The sequence below is a fragment of the Abramis brama genome, assembly GCF_963993115.1.
Source record: "Abramis brama genome assembly, chromosome: 8".
NCBI lineage: Eukaryota > Metazoa > Chordata > Actinopteri > Cypriniformes > Leuciscidae > Abramis > Abramis brama.
Window position 1 is genome coordinate 7760251 of NC_139970.1, and position 18102 is coordinate 7778352.

The 18102-nt window shown below is 43.8% G+C and overlaps 1 protein-coding gene across 3 annotated transcripts in view; it reads right to left on the minus strand.

Moving 5' to 3' along the window:
* The window catches only part of LOC311088944 (uncharacterized protein), a 319691-nt gene that overhangs the window by 120830 nt on the left and 180759 nt on the right, over positions 1-18102 (minus strand). The gene's annotated exons all lie outside the window — the stretch shown is intronic.

Genomic DNA, 18102 nt, shown 5'->3' on the forward strand with positions numbered 1-18102 from the left:
CAGTAAGGCTTTAGATGATGCCATACACAGTGCTTCTAATCAGAGCACATTCCACATGGCCTCATAAGTTATAGAAATAGCTTCCACAATCTTACAGTTAGTTTGGTAGCTGGGCAGACCTTCTCAGGGGGCCCGAAGCATACCAGCAACTGATCAGTTTTTCTCCACTGATAGGTCGTCTGGACATAAACCTCAACGGCCCTAACAGGGCAGTAGCTTGAAAGTCTCCTACTCTTTTGAGTGATGTGATCACCAGCAAGAATGCCTTATTTAGAAAGATGCATTTGTGAGATGGAGAGTCCAAGGGCTTCTAGAACCAGGGGTAGATCCCATGATGGAACTCTAACCTGAGCCGTAGGCCTCATCCTCAGGGTACAACAGCCACAAGGTGGTGACAACATAGCCACAAGCTATGGCTGACGCAGACACCTTAATCAATCAATCAATCATTTATTTATAGAGCACATTTAAAACACAACCGAAGTTGACCAAAGTGCTTTACAAGGAATAAAAAAGACACAAAAATAAAACCACATACATAAATACCAGACAAGACAAAAAGGCACTCAATAGAATAAAAGAAAATCCAGGAAGACAAACTACAGAGTGTTAAAAGCCAAGGTGAATAAATGAGTCTTGAGCTGAGATTTAAAACTACAGATAGATGGAGCATGCCTAATAGAAGGAGGAAGGCTGTTCCAGAGCTTCGGCCCAGCAGCGGCAAAAGCACGCTCACCACGTTTTTTAAGTTTATCTTTAGGAACTGTAAGATGGCCAAGATCAGAGGATCTCAGGTTTCTGGATGGAGTGTATGGGGTCAAAAGATCCGTTAAATATTGAGGAGCCAAATTATTCAGAGTTTTATAGACAAATAATAAAATTTTAAACTCTATCCTATACTTTACTGGAAGCCAGTGCAACGACATTAAGATGGGTGTAATGTGGTCATACTTTCGCTTCCCTTCAAGTAGTCTAGCGGCTGCATTTTGAACCAACTGTAGACGAGAGATGGAAGCCTGAGAAATACCATAATACAGAGAATTACAGTAATCAAGCCTAGATGTAACAAATGCATGAATAGCTGTTTCCAAATTTCTCCTAGATAAAATCGGCTTTACTTTACTGAGAAGGCGAAGTTGGTAAAAGCATGACTTGACAACAGCTGAAATCTGTTAAATCTGTCAAACTTTAAACTGGAGTCAAAAAGGAAGCCCAAATTTCTGGCACACTTTGTGTTATAAGGGGAGAGAAATCCCAGATCAAAATCAAAAACACAGTTTTCCTTGGGGCCGAAAATAATAAACTCAGATTTATTTTCATTTAAGTTTAAAAAATTGCTTGAAAGCCATGACTTAAGTTCGTTTAGACAATCTAACAGTGGCTGAAGAGTATATTTATTATTGCGTTGCAAGGGCAGGTAGAGCTGTGTATCGTCGGCATATAGATGAAAAGAGACACCATGTTTTTTAAAAATAGCGGCCACGGGGAGCAGATACAGAGAAAACAACACAGGCCCAAGGATTGATCCCTGAGGAACACCACAACCAAGATGTTTGTTAGTGGATGAGTATTGTCCCAAATGAACAGTAAAACATCTATCTGACAGGTAAGAGTGAAACCATTGTAAAACAGAACCACGAAGTCCTACACAAGACTCCAAGCGTGACAGAAGGATGTTGTGGTCGACTAAATCAAAAGCAGCACTTAGATCTAACAGAACCAAAGCCATTTGTTTGCCTGAGTCAGTGGTGAGATATAAGTGTGAATGGGGAAAGAGAAAGAGAACGCGGCTACAAGAAGAAGACGGGAACAGAGTGATCGGGAGAAATGTGTACAGCCGAAGCCTCGGCCATGGCACCCAGCCCCAACAGAGCTGGATGTGTGAGGGAGAACCAGAGGGGACAATGAGAAGTCTCTAGAGACGCAAAGAGGTCCATGTCCACCTGGCCAAACTTTCTCCAAATCAGCTGCACTGACTCGGGGGACAGTATCCATGCTTCCCAAGGATCCACCGCCTAACAGTGCATGGAGCGAAGCTATGGCCGCCACATACACCTTAAGTGTGAATGGGGAAAGAGAAAGAGAACGAGGCTACAAGGAGAAGACAGACTCCATCCATGTCGGCAGGCCAAACTTTCTCCAAATCACTTGGGGTACAGTATACATTCCTGCCTCAACAGGATATCTGCTCCCAAATTCAGGCGCCCAGAGATGTAGACTGCTCTCAGGGACACTCATCTCAGTTTCCCCTGGGAGCACTGGAGGATCTGATGCCGCCAGTCTGCACAGAGAGCGCGACCTCAGGCCCCCTGGTGGTTTATGTATTGCCGCTTTTCCACTGCGTGGTAAGACTTAGCTCAGCTCGGCTCGGCTTGCTTTACTTTGGCTCGGTTTGTTTTTCCACTGCAGTTTAGTACTGCTTCAAAGTGGGTGGGATTATAGATTGATCGTGAAAGTTGCGTCGCAATATCATCTACTGACAACATAGACTGTAAAAAAAGATGGACAACGCCCCTTCGCTCTCTTCCATTGGTGAAAAGTGAAGCCGCCACTGTCCCGATATGGCGCTGACATCTTGGGGCTTGAGTCTGCGCAGTAGCGATTTCAGGGCCAGACCTGCGCAGTAGTGAGCAGGAAGTAAAGCCACGAAATCAAGGCCCCGCCCTCATTCTCGCAGAATCAATCATAAGCACACGCCCCTGTATTTTAAGTGAACTCTGTCTGCTCCGTTCCTCCACTCCAACATTGATCTGCTGATTGAAGTACCTCATTAAAATAAGGTAAATACAACTACTAACCACATAGTCATATTTAAAAAGTAAAACATTAATATATCCTAAACTGTAAAATATGAGTACTTATATTACTACAATTAAACTACTATCACAATTTGGCGGACAGCTAAATCAACATCATATTTAGCTCATGAAGTCTGTTTTAGCTAGGTTAGCATCCTATAATTTAATGTTAACATGCATTCAATATGTTAGCAATTAGTTATTAATGCAACACACCTCTGCTTTCTCATACAGAAGCAATAGCCTATATTTGAATGGATTGTTAGTCATTGTCTAATTTTTTTTGTTATCCTCATTTTAGACAAAAATGGCATCAAGAGACACTAACGTTACATCCACATCTCCACAGAGGCCAAGAGTAAGTAAAAATTACGTGAAAATATCTAGAAATAAAAATCTTGTATTGTGATTTTACCATGAGATTTTTAATCTGAGAATAATTTGAGATTGATCTAAATACACTGAAATTTAAATCCAGTTAAAATAATTAAAATAAAATAATTATATTTGGTAAAATATGGAAAAATTAAATATAATTTAAGTTACATTTAATATTACACCAGGTCCTTTTTTAAAGGTAATGTTGTTTTCTTTTTGTTTTACAATAAACAGGACCCAAAATATACATTATTGGGGACAGCTACATTCGCCGTGAGGAAAAACATGCGAGGGAGACCATCGGGACCAACCTGGGTCTGAATGCCCAGGTCCGGTGGTTTGGCTGGGGTGGCATGGTTTGGAGAAATCTCCTCTCCTTCCTCCATCAGTGCCTTCGAGGAAGAGCTGTGCCAGAAGTCCTGATGATCCACTGTGGCGGCAATGACCTTGGGGCCGTCAAAAGCGTGAAGCTTGTTGCAGGGATCAAGCAGGACTTGCAAGACCTCCATCGGCAGTTCCCTCGGATGAAAATCATCTTCTCTGCCATCACCCAGAGATGCCGGTGGAGGTCTTCCCACCCCAAAAAGATTGACAAAGCCCGGCGCTATGTTAACAGTGTGATGTCTTCCTTTGTTCATACTCTTGGTGGAAAGATTGTACATCATCCTCAGATAAAGCATAGAGATCCTGGACAATTTTTGCATGATGGAGTTCATTTCACACCTCTGGGAAATGATATATTTTTAAAAAATATTGCCCGGTGTCTGAAAGACCAAATCCAGTAGAGTGATGCTGGATTTGGATTTCACACCAAAAGTTTTGGCATTAAAAGTTGTCCAGGATTTTTATACTTTATGTGATGATTAATGTGCAGTCTTTTGTTAATGTACAAAGGTAGGCATCACACTGTTCTGTCACAGCTCTTCCTCTCCCTTCCTTTTCCTCTTTCTCCAAACCCCTTGCTTTACCCCAGCCATTCCACCTGATGTGACTTCCTCAATTGTTTCCCCACAGTGAATGTAGTCAGGAGTTTGTATATAGTTGTTTATTATTTTTGTTTGAATAAATACTGTATATATTTTAACTTTTAAGTCTCTTTATTTTTTATTCCAGAGTAAATGTATTGGCTCAACATAAAGACCTCCACGTGAGGTTTTATTGTCTTCTGTCTGTCAAAGAAAGCATACATTACTTTAAAAAATAAATTTCTCATACTCCTGGGATGAAGACAGAAGACTAGGAACTAGAATAAGGAAAACATAGGAGAGGTTGATGACATTTTTATAATTATTTAATCAGTATCGACCTGTCCATCTTGTCTATGTGTAACTTATTACTTTCTTACTACACCTATTGCAGGTTTAAATGACAATACATTGTGTGGCCTTTTAGAATTTTTATTCAGTTTTTCATTTACAAACAGATACTCCAATATTAAGGCAAAGAATCACATAAACCAGAGGTCTTCAATCCTGCTCCTGGAGGGCCACTGTCCTGCAAAGTTTAGTTCCAACCCTAATCAAACACACCTGAATCAGCTCATCAAGCTCTTCAGAATCGCTTGAATATTCAAAGGCAGGTGTGCTGAAGCAGGTTGGAACTAAACTCAGTGGCCCTCCAGGAGCAGGATTGAAGACCTCTGACATAAACGATATGGATGAGAACTACACATTTGGTGAGTCCTCCATGTTGTCGCGGGCTGGCAGTGCTACAGTGAGGAACATAAGTATTTGAACACCCTGCTATTTTGCAAGTTCTCCCACTTGGAAATCATGGAGGGGTCTGAAATTTTCATCGTAGGTGCATGTCCACTGTGAGAGACATAATCTAAAAAAAAAATCCAGAAATCACAATATATGATTTTTTAACTATTTATTTGTATGATACAGCTGCAAATAAGTATTTGAACACCTGTCTATCCGCTAGAATTCTGACCCTCAAAGACCTGTTAGTCTGCCTTTAAAATGTCCACCTCCACTCCATTTATTATCCTAAATTAGATGCACCTGTTTGAGGTCGTTAGCTGCATAAAGACACCTGTCCACCCCATACAATCAGTAAGAATCCAACTACTAACATGGCCAAGACCAAAGAGCTGTCCAAAGACACTAGAGACAAAATTGTACACCTCCACAAGGCTGGAAAGGGCTACGGGGAAATTGCCAAGCAGCTTGGTGAAAAAAGGTCCACTGTTGAAGCAATCATTAGAAAATGGAAGAAGCTAAACATGACTGTCAATCTCCCTCGGACTAGGGCTCCATGCAAGATCTCACCTTGTGGGGTCTCAATGATCCTAAGAAAGGTGAGAAATCAGCCCAGAACTACACGAGAGGAGCTGGTCAATGACCTGAAAAGAGCTGGGACCTTTTAGGTTACTGTTGGTAATACACTAAGACGTCATGGTTTGAAATCATGCATGGCACGGAAGGTTCCCCTGCTTAAACCAGCACGTGTCAAGGCCCGTCTTAAGTTTGCCAATGACCATTTGGATGATCCAGAGGAGTCATGGGAGAAAGTCATGTGGTCAGATGAGACCAAAATAGAACTTTTTGGTCATAATTCCACTAAACGTGTTTGGAGGAAGAAGAATGATGAGTACCATCCCAAGAACACCATCCCTACTGTGAAGCATGGGGGTGGTAGCATCATGCTTTGGGGGTGTTTTTCTGCACATGGGAGAGGATGACCGGGGCCGTGTATTGCGAGATTTTGGGGAACAACCTCCTTCCCTCAGTTAGATCATTGAAGATGGGTCGAGGCTGGGTCTTCCAACATGACAATGACCCGAAGCACACAGCCAGGATAACCAAGGAGTGGATCTGTAAGAAGCATATCAAGGTTCTGGCGTTTCCTAGCCAGTCTCCAGACCTAAACCCAATAGAGAATCTTTGGAGGGAGCTCAAACTCCGTGTTTCTCAGCGACAGCCCAGAAACCTGACTGATCTAGAGAAGATCTGTGTGGAGGAGTGGGCCAAAATCCCTCCTGCAGTGTGTGCAAACCTGGTGAAAAACTACAGGAAACGTTTGACCTCTGTAATTGCAAACAAAGGCTACTGTACCAAATATTAACATTGATTTTCTCAGGTGTTCAAATACTTATTTGCAGCTGTATCATACAAATAAATAGTTAAAAAATCATACATTGTGATTTCTGGATTTTTTTTTTTAGATTATGTCTCTCACAGTGGACATGCACCTGCAATGACAATTTCAGACCCCTCCATGATTTCTAAGTGGGAGAACTTGCAAAATAGCAGGGTGTTCAAATACTTATTTTCCTCACTGTAGGTGTGAGGTAACTGATGCTACCTACTGGACAGGTTGCATGAATCTGAGAAGCATAAAACAGAGTGGTTTTACTGAGAGAGAGTTTGCAGATCAGTCACAGGAAAAATGCAATAAGGATTAGTCCACCCAAAGATATTATCTCAAAATTTACTCACCTTCATTGAGTATCCATCAAGTATCCTTCTCTTCAGCATCTCCAATGAACCTAAGACAGGAACAGATAAAACATTTTTTTTTTTTTTTACACACCAGATCCAACAAACATTTCAATGTACCGTAGGTGGCCTATCTCAGTTGAAAGCCCACTCACCACGACAAGGTGCAGGCCATGAGTGGGGACACAAGACATACTTGACAAACAAGATAAATGCAGACAGGACGAAACACAGATAAAGAAATTGAAAGTCCTAACTATATACAAAAATATAAACAATACAACAAAAATATAACATTTACATAGATGTAACATAAATAACGTGAACATTTTCATTTAATCAAACTCAAATGAAAGGAATGCTTCAAGTTTTTTGATATAACTTTTATTTATGAACATAGCCAAGTATAAACTGTAGGAACTGATGTACTCTAAACTTGAAACTCTTGAGTACAAACTGTATTTAGAAAAACACTGTCAAACTATTAACTTAAAGGATTATTACAATTTTAAACTTTACCATAGTATATAATTACATTAAACTTATTTACATGGAAGTGCAGTAAAACATTAATTTATTCACAAGTGCTTCCTGTGATCAAACAGCTTATGAGTAATCTAGTCAATGATTCAGTCCTGTTTATGAGGACTGTAAATCATCACCATCAGCAACAGAACTTCAGGAGGATCAGTTGAGTCGATGTTTCTTCTGTCAATGGTTCAGTCCTGTTTATGCGGACTGTAAATCATCACCATCAGCAACAGAACTTCAGGAGGATCAGTTGAGTCGACGTTTCTTCTGTCAATGATTCAGTCCTGTTAATGCGGACTGTAAATCATCACCAGCAGCAACAGAACTTCAGGAGGATCAGCTGAGTCGACGTTTCTTCTGTCAATGATTCAGTCCTGTTTATGCGGACTGTAAATCATCACCAGCAGCAACAGAACTTTAGGAGGATCAGTTGAGTCGACGTTTCTTCTGTCAATGATTCAGTCCTGTTTATGCGGACTGTAAATCATCACCAGCAGCAACAGAACTTCAGGAGGATCAGTTGAGTCGACGTTTCTTCTGTCAATGATTCAGTCCTGTTAATGCGGACTGTAAATCATCACCATCAGCAACAGAACTTCAGGAGGATCAGCTGAGTCGACGTTTCTTTTGTCAATGATTCAGTCCTGTTTATGCGGACTGTAAATCATCACCAGCAGCAACAGAACTTCAGGAGGATCAGTTGAGTTGATGTTTCTTCTGTCAATGATTCAGTCCTGTTTATGCGGACTGTAAATCATCACCATCAGCAACAGAACTTTAGGAGGATGTGAACCCCCTTCACACCACAAGCAAAAATGTCGCTGGGTGTCGCTTTTATAATGGCCCTGTGTCACTAGTGGGATTCTAATAAATATATAGCTGTATAGTATGCATGCGTTTAATAATAACTATTATTTAAATTATATATAATTAATTATATATTATAATATATATCATATATTTGTTACTTAATTTATTATTTACTTATTATTGATTTAATTGCATTATTAATAATAACCTATGTGAAAACATATGTATATTCTAATACATAAATAACTAGTTGCGTGATTGCATGCTCATGGTGTGAATGGGGCTGAACTTATCACTAGCAGAGGATAAATTTGGTAGGTGGTGACGGCGACAAATATACTGAAATTACTCGCCATAAAAATGGATCAATTTAGTCAGCTGTCTGCGAACCATCTTGCCAGATTTTGCTATTTCAGTTTTCCTTCTTGCAAAGTGATTAAATCTGACTTTGCAATACCACAAGGAGGCCATCTTCACTAGAACATGAATGTGGTTCACTTCAACACATGTATCAAACATATGGTTGTGGAGATGTGGGAAAAGATCTTTATCGGCACAATCTGCAAGAACCTGATTGACAATGGTCAATGTGACTCCACGTCCATGGGGAAGCTCACCTCCATTTGTTTTGATCCTCCTCTGAATGCATTTCTCTGTGGCCAGACACACAGACACCTTTCATCTTCTTAACCACAAATCCTGTGATGTAGCTGATCGCTGACTCTTTGTATTCAGAAAGGCTGCATACATCTGGGAGGTCAGGAATGGTGTCATCTTCAGGCACACCCACTTCCACCAACTGCACTTCCATTCTGCGGGCAACAATTACAGCTGCAGGTGTTGAGTTGAGAATGTAAGTGTTGTCTCGAAGCAAACAGTTGCCTGTGCCTGTTTTCACTTGGTGCCTCACAAGTAGGCGTTTGTATGCTCCCCTGAACTGCCTGGCATTGGGGTTGTCATTGTGCCCACCCCTTGCTCTTATGGCAGAAAAAAAGAGCTCCAAGTGGTCCTGACTAAGTTTGTAGGTCAGAAGATATCTGCATGGTGCATTGGCCCTCTCAACAAGATCATGGTAGATGTTGAGTGCACTTCTGCCATTAGCAATAAAGCCATATATGGCAGTCTTCTTTTTTGTTGTGTTAAGTGGCACCATCTTGTTGTACTGCTGAACCTTCAACCCACGGAGCAGAGTGTCAGCCTGCTTCAAAATGGTCTCGACCCGGTCTTTAGTTGTTGGCTTGATTGGGGCTTTGGGACCTTTTCCGAGAGGATTACGGCTGTTCAGTACATCAAAAGCTGCATCTACATTGCGCACAAACTGCACAGTTGCAGCACAACCCTTGAACTCCTCTAACTTCAAGCCTTGCTCACAGAACTCCATAGCATCTGCCACACTGCTGCTGAAGAGCTGTGCTGCCAGGTGAACTTTCTTTTTTTGCTTCCTCCACTGTATATGAGCCATCTTTAGCCTGTTTCCAAGTCGCAGACCTTCTTTCTCCCGAAGTTCATTGAGGGCTTCAAAGTACTTCCACTTAATCTTCCTTCCATCCTCTGTCTCAAATTCCAGTGAAGATGCAAAGGCATTCCGAAGAAGCTTTAGCATGTGGCATGCATCCAAGAACACATGTACTTTATGTGCAGGGTCCTCAGGATGCAAAAAGTAGGGCTTCATGTTGTTGATGTTTAGGTCAGCGCCAAGTTCCCTTATCATGCTCAAGTTGCTTGTGGGGGCATCACACGTAAGTGAGACAACTTTAACACCAACCTCATGAAGCCTGCTAAGGCTCTCCCTTATAACATTTGCCTTCTATTTTCCATCCATACCTGTGATGAAGAAGTATGCTATAGGAATTTTCCATGACTCGTTGACAGCAACAACCATGAGTACCAAGGCCTGGGTGGCCATTGTGTTGTCAATTTCTCCAGTCCCAATGTCCACATAGCCATGGAACTGGTCCCCTGCAAATTCAGTCATCTTGTGAATGTACATTTCATCCATCATTAGGGCACAGACAGTTTATTTTCCTATCTCTTTGCCTGTTTGCCTGTACATGACTTTGTAGTGCTGTGAAAGACGCCACAGTAAATCCAGGATCGGCTGAGATGCTGCTGTACCAATTGCGGATGGTGTGACTACTGTATGTGGCAGAGCTTTTTTGAAAATTGTCACGGACATACTCATATGCCTTTGGGGAGTAAAAGTGTAGTGTGGTGGCAAACTGCTTCAGCTCCTCTGAGTACTTTGCTGACTTTTTCCCCTGCTGTATTGTCCGCAAGATGTGTTTCGGCACTTCATTAATTGACTCAAGCAAAGAGGCACATTGATTTGATATTAACATCTTCTTCCTGAGTTCTTTTGTGACCCCCTTTAAGGTGCAGACTTTTCTTTTTAAACATCTGGACTTTTGGCATTGTCTTCTCAGCCTTTTCCTGTATTTTTGAAGAATTTGCTCTGTGGCCTGATTTTTCCGTTTCAAAGTCCTTGGAGACTCAAGGTTGTAGCTGTGATCTTCCCGAAAGTTGTCGCATTTTGCATATTTAGCAGTTGAAGCTGCATAACTGTGATCCTCAGTATTTATATCCACTGTTACAGCAGTGTCAGCTTGACAGATGTCATTGCCAAGCAGGATGTTCCCATTGGCATCTTCAGTCAGGGTGGCATTGCTGTAATCGGCAGCAGATTTCACGCTAAAGTGGCAGTTGTCAACTGGGGAATCCTCATTTTTGTCCCCTGACATTTTGGATAACAAAGGGGCACTTACCTCTGTATTATTACTGCCTAAAATCTTGCGTCTTACACTCTTACCCTTGGACCTCACTAGATGAGTTGAGAAGATAGTTGGGACTGCTGTGCTCTTAAGGCGAAGATTTCCCTAAAGAACCAAAATAATGAAAATAATAAAATACAGGAAAAGATTAAAATATAATTATGTTTGTTGAACCATACTACTCTAGATGCCATTAAAACGTGTTCTCAGTCTTATATGAATGTTAAGTATGTTAATGTCATTTTAAGAAAGGACATGGATCAGTTAATTTCTGTTTATTTTGATTGTTACTAAAATTACTTCACATGTCTACTTACATAACAATGTTGTCAAAATGATGTCTACTATCAAATGAGGATGTCAAATACAATTTTGAATTTTAAATATTCTTCGAATGTACAATAAAAATTCCCAGTCAAATGCTTAACTGTGTATTCAGATTTTGCCACCATAATAAAGCTTGAGTCTGTGAGTCTATTGAGTCTGTAGGAACGTACTATTGTTCCAGCATTCATCTAACACTGTGAATATTGTAGCATTTAATTTCTCCTTTTCCTTTCTTCACTTAACTACATGTTTTCACTTTATTACTGCACACACATTTGTTAACAGCAAGCTGCCAGCAAGGTACTGTATGTTCCCTTTCGTGGTCACTCCGAGTTACGTCGGATGACGACGATTGGGGGTTTCGCTTAGAAAGCCTATCACCTTCGAGTATATAAAACGAGCCAATGGCAATGAAATGCCATGGGTCTGCGGAATTTGCATAGCGTATCTCCGCCCACCGCAGGGGGTATAAAGGAAGTACGCTGGCAACATGCAGATATGTTTTCGCTTCGGAGCCAAGAGTTTTCTTCACTCCTACAAGCCATTCTGTATCATCTTCACTCTACGAGACGAGCGGCTCTTCAGTGTGTTTGTGTGACGGCGTGTTCCAGCGAGATCGCATTGCCTGCTGCTGATCTGTGCAGTGATCTGCCGACAGTGAGTGTGTTTCTCCCTGGGCGCTTCAGCACACTGCTGAGCTTTTCCTCTCTCTAAAAGAGCGCGTGACTCATCTGTTTAACGGTCGCGAGCGCTGTTTTGCGTGTTGGGCTTAATCACGCTCGGCAGCGCTCGTGGATGAGTTATGTTTTCATTGCGGGAACATGACCATCGCGATGTTTATAGATCGAGACTCAGTGATCTTTGTGTGAGAGTCCCCTCTGCCACACCCCAATCTATCTCTTCCTAAAAAGAAAAACGTGAGGGATACTTTGGCTGGTGGCCAGGGTGATCTGAGGGTTATGGTGTGGCATAATTCCGACGAGCTTTCCTCGGGCCACGCCCCCCTCCACATCGCAAACCGTGGAGCTTCCGTGTGTGCCTGGTTCCTCTCAGGGACCCAGTGTTTTCATTCGGGACTCCAGCAGATGGTGTCATGTCACTCATAGCATCATAAGGCGGGCTTGATTCCTCTGGAAATGAGGATTCGACTGCGTTGCCTCCCTCGGGAGTGTCAGCGTTAGTCGAGTCAGATCCAGAGCTGATGGCCATGCTTGCCCGGGCAGCTGAAAGCATCGGTTGGAGTGGCATCCTCCCCCCGAGCGCTGTAGGCTTCCCGGATGTGCATCAGGACGCTTCCGGCCCGCGGGAGTCCTCCGCCTTCGCTGCCCTTGATCGTGAGGCGATCCTGGTCTGTATGTTCTCTGTCACTATTGTGACACAGGCATGCAGTCCTGTGTGTCGCCTTCGCCTTCGAGGCAGTGCTGACTCTGGAGTTCTGTCAGAACCGGCCGCAGTGGAACGCTAGTCCTTCCCTGGCCAACACTGACAGAATGCGGAAACTCGACCACGCCCCCTTGCTGGGACGCTATGCCTCCCATGCCCGGCCTGGTCGTTCCGCCGCGCACACTACTGACCTCGCTCTCGGGCGACATCGGTACCTGCGTGATCCTGGGTCAGGTGGTGTCCACAAGAGTGGTCCAGATATGGGCTTAGCCAGGTTGATGTGAGGGGGTCTGGGAATTCACTTTCTCAGCTCCCCCATGTCCCAGGCTGGGCTCTTCGGCGGGGTGGCTTCGGCCACCAGAAGCAGACTCAGGTCCGTCTGCACTGATGGTCATCCATCCGTGTGGTCTCCTTAGTCTGCTTCCCGCCAAGGCCACCTCCATGTGGCTCCTCCCCTCAGGCCTTCACCGGCCCTGAGCAGGAGGAGGTCACAGGAGGGCGGCGCTGACAGTCTCTGCCCCTTAGACTGCCCCGAGCGCGCGCAGTCACTGCTGACTTGTCTTCGTCAGTTCGAGGGCAAGAGTGCGGTTCCACTGAAACTTTTTCAGAGGCTCCTGGGGCATATGGCATCCGCAGCCGCAGTAACGCCGCTGGGATTGCTTCATATGAGACTGCTTCAGCCTTGGCTTCGCGATCGAGTCCCGAGGTGGGCATGGCTACACGGCACGCTCAGGGTCCCAGTGACTCCAGCCTGCCGTCAGACCTTCACCCCGTGGACGAACCTCAAGTTTCTACGGGCCGGAGTGCCCCTAGAACGAGTTTCCCGGCATGTTGTTGTATCAACAGATGCCTCCACCACGGGCTGGGGCGCCATGTGCAATGGACATGCTGCCGCGGGCTCCTGGACAGGACCCAAGCGCCTTTGGCATGTCAATTGCCTCGAGTTGCTGGCTGTGCGTCTCGCCCTGCACCGCTTCCATGCGCTGCTCAAGGGTCAGCACGTACTAGTCCGATCAGACCGTCAAGGTGGTCTACGCTCCCGCCATATGTCGCAACTCGCCCGCCACCTCCTCATATGGAGTCAGAAGCATCTGAGGTCGCTTCCAGCCATTTGTATCCCGGGAGACCTGAACCAGGCGGCCGACGAGCTGTCTCGGCTTCGGCCTCTCGCTGGAGAATGGAGACTCCATCCCCAGTCGGTCCAGCTGATTTGGGATCAGTTTGGCGACGCACAGGTAGACCTGTTTGCCTCCCGCGACTCGTCCCACTGCGACCTGTACTATTCCCTGACCGAGGGCATGCTCGGCACGGATGCACTGGCGCACAGCTGGCCGCGGGGCCTACGCAAGTATGCGTTTCCCCCAGTGAGCCTTCTTGCGCAGACCATGCGCAAGATCAGGGAGGACGAGGAGCAGGTCATTTTGGTTGCCCCGTATTGGCACAACCGGACCTGGTTCTCCGAACTAGTACTCCTCGCGACAGCACCTCCCTGGCCAATTCCTCTGAGGAAGGACCTCCTTTCTCAGGGACAGGGCACCCTTTGGCACCCTCGTCCCGATCTTTGGAACCTCCACGTGTGGCTCCTGGACGGGACGAGGCAGGTTTGAGTACCCTACCACCTGCGGTGGTGGCTACCATCACTTCCGCTAGAGCATCGTCCACGAGACATCTCTATGCATTGAAGTGGAACCTCTTCGTCAACTGGTGTTCTTCTAAACATCAAGAACCCACGAAATGCCCGATCAGTGTCGTGCTTTCCTTCCTGTAAGAAGGGTTGGAGCGAAGGCTGTCTCCCTCCACCCTGAAAGTGTATGTTGCCGCCATTGCCGCACATCACGATGCAGTTGATGGTAAGTCTCTGGGAAGGCACGACCTGATCATCAGGTTCCTGAGGGGAGCGAGGAGACTGAATCCTCCTCGTCCTCCCCTCGTACCCTCTTGGGACCTCTCAGTGGTTCTAACTGCCCTGCAGAGTGCTCCATTTGAGCCTTTGCAATCAGTAGAGCTTAAGTTCCTGTCTATGAAGACAGCGCTCCTGGTTGCATTGGCCTCCATCAAGAGGGTAGGGGACCTGCAGGCATTTTCGGTTGACGAAGCGTACCTGGAATTCGGGCCGGCTAACTCTCACGTGATCCTGAGACCCCGGCCTGGATACGTGCCCAAGGTTCCTACCACACCCTTTCGAGACCAAGTAGTGAACCTGCAAGCGCTGCCCTTGGAGGAGGCAGACCCAGCCTTGGCACTGCTCTGCCCAGTACGCGCCCTTCGTGCTTACGTAGACAGAACGCTGTGTTTCAGGACCTCAGACCAGCTCTTTGTCTGTTATGGTGGGAAGCTGAAGGGAAAGGCTCTCTCAAAGCAAAGGTTATCTCACTGGATAGTGGATACCATTGCTTTGGCATACCAGCAGCAAGGTTGTCAATGCCCCCTTGGTGTGAAAGCCCACTCCACTCGTAGTGTGGCTTCCTCTTGGGCTCTAGCGCATGGTGCCTCGCTAACATACATTTGTAGAGCTGCAGGCTGGGCGACACCCAACACATTCGCGAGATTCTATAATCTCCGAGTAGAGCCAGTTTCTTCCCATGTACTCGCTTCAACCAGCCGGTACTAGATTCTGCTCAGGTGTCTTCGCTTGCTCGCCATTCCTCTCCACGGACGGGATACGTGCGATTATCTTCTCAGGTGAGTCTGATAAGCTCTGAGTTTCCTCCAGCACTGGTTACGTCAACGCCTGACTTATGCCAATCTGCCATAACGCAGCTTTTGCGCTTGACTAGGTGCCTCCATGTGCATGGTCCCCCCTCTGGGCGACCCCCACATGTGTATTCCACTGTAAGTCTCTTTTGAGCGTGTGTCTTTCACTTGGCAAGCCACCTTGCCACCCCTGGGGTTTAAATATTCCACCTGCGGCTGGACACCCCAGTGATACCCCATATGCATCCCTCTGGCTCATATGTGTCTCTCAAGTCCCCCCCTTAATGGTTGGGCGTAATTGCATATTTCTCCTGAGATATGCTTCCCAGGGTACCTTGGTATTCCTGTGTTAGGTAGGACTCCTTCGTTCGTGCTAGTCTCACAACAGGGAGCTCAGACTTACGCAGGGCACTGGATGACAGCCGAGGTGGCGTGATTAGACTGGAACCCCAATCGTCGTCATCCGACGTAACTCGGAGTGACCACGAAAGGGAACGTCTCGGTTACGGATGTGAGTAGGGAACGGAGACGTTACGTCTTCCTGCCACTTCCGCTGTATCGCTGAAAAACGCCTGAGTTCAGTCTCGGCTCCTCAGCGAAGACATATCTGCATGTTGCCAGCGTACTTCCTTTATACCCCCTGCGGTGGGCGGAGATACGCTATGCAAATTCCGCAGACCCATGGCATTTCATTGCCATTGGCTCGTTTTATATACTCGAAGATGATAGGCTTTCTAAGCGAAACCCCCAATCGTCGTCATCCGACGTAACGTCTCCGTTCCCTACTCAGGGAACGAGGGTTACATCCGTAACCGAGACGTTCTTGAGTACAAAGCTTATGCATGTCTCAAACTTTCTTTTTCAAAAAGAAAAAGCAGATTTAGGTAGGCAGATTTTTACATTTGAGTCCTTGGTGAAGTCATTCTCTTCAAAATGAGCACTGCAAAGACGAGATGATGTTGTTGGTCTCCAGTCCTTCCGTCTCATGTTCACCAACCATTAAGTCTTACTGCTTCAAGCTTACCTAAAGGAAAACTGCGAAAATATATATATATATATATTTTTTTTAATAATGTTTTAATTATATGCCTTGAGAAATGCACAATGCAAGATTTGATCATTTGTAAATATAATAATGATTTTTAAGGTTAAGGTTTATCCAAGTAAAGTACAATTAGGTTAGCAAAAGTAAAGACATAAGTACACAGCAGGGTATTTACGTAACATGCAATAAGAAAAAAAAAACTTTTTTTTATCACCTTACATCTAATCATTAAAAGCAATTGCATCTGAAAAAGGGACTGATAATAAAAAGTAGATTTTTTTTTTGCTAATTCGGGTGTATTTAAATTTATTTTAATGTTTATCGTTTTATTGTTTATAAATACTGTTATCTCTTATGTTTATTCTGGTAATTCAGAATATTATTATTAATTTCAATATACATAAATGTTTCTCGAGCGGCAATAATAATGTTTATAACAGCAAAATCACTAACCTTATATGAACTATATGTCACTGGAAACCAATCTAAAATGTCAGCAAGTTAACACTACGTAACTTAATGAATTTTTAAACCGAGTTCAATCAAGTCCAAGTACAGTACAACCTTTGCTTTAGACGATAGGTTAAATTAATGATTAAACATGATTAGGCTTTAAGTTATGGAAGCCATTTTCTGCCAAATTTAAATAAATAAATTAAATGATTAAAATGAAAATTAAAACCAGATTAACGATTTCATTACAGAAAACAGTACGCAAAATATGTGACAAAATTGAGAATGAAATTAAATGATTTCATTTTCACAGCATTATCCCTGTCAAATTGAAAAATAAAATGCAATTGGTGATTTCACATTTCATTTTCACTACAGTCTCGAGGCAAGACTGCCAATATTAAAATGAAAAGCCAAACGTGAAAAAGAAACTACAAATACAGTTTTTACAATGCTCTTTAGTAATGCTCACGCAATAATAGTGACACAATTCAAATACAAATGTAAATTTTCGTTTTCATTTTAATTCCTCTTTTATTTCACAGTTTTCATTTTCGTTTTCATTTTCAAAGACAACCTGCATGCAAATTATATGTTAATGAGTGGGTGTGGCTTATTCTAGTAACGGCGCTAGAGACACGCCTTCTGTAAAGCGAAGTCATCGACGTCCCGTGTGCATGAGTTGAATGTGTGAAACGAAATTATTTAAATGTGATTATATTGTAATCGAGACGACGAGATATGGCGAAATCTGTTAGGGAGCTTTTGCGGGAAGCTGCCGCAGCATTAGAACATGGAAACAACCAGCCTGACCATGTTAGTTATGATGTTAGACTCAGACTAGACCATAATCGATGAGGTTCATTCATGTATTAGGCTGTTTTGGAAATTCAACTATTTGGGTGTACAGAAGTCTTAGTAACACAATTTCTACAACAATTATAGCCAGACATTAATACCCACTGGCTTTAACCGAGGACCTCGGCCAATGTTTCATATTCGCGTCGTGCCTAACAACGCCCTTCAGCCGTGACTTATTCAGATACAGCACTAGCCTGGAGTACCTTATTGCTTTTATAAAACGGTTACCACGCAATACAAATATTAATCCCGAAACATATATGTATCTATGCAACTTTCATGAAGTAAAATGAATCACTAAAAGCCAATTCCTTCCGCTGGAGAAAAAAAAAATAGTCCCTGACCATAAAGCAACAGAAGAAGTTACATTATTTCTCCATTAGATGGAGACAAAGACTGTCTTAATGAGTGAGTCAGTCAGTCAGTAGAGAAGACTTTTGAAATGACTCAAACTTGTGATCATGGAGAAGAAAGACGCAACTGACATGACTATAGGCACGGACAACCCCATTAACTGTTAAAAGTACAAGATATCACACCGGACATTCAAACGGATTTTTTATTATGAATATAGGACTGACCTGAAGGAAATGCTATATCTAGCCTACTGT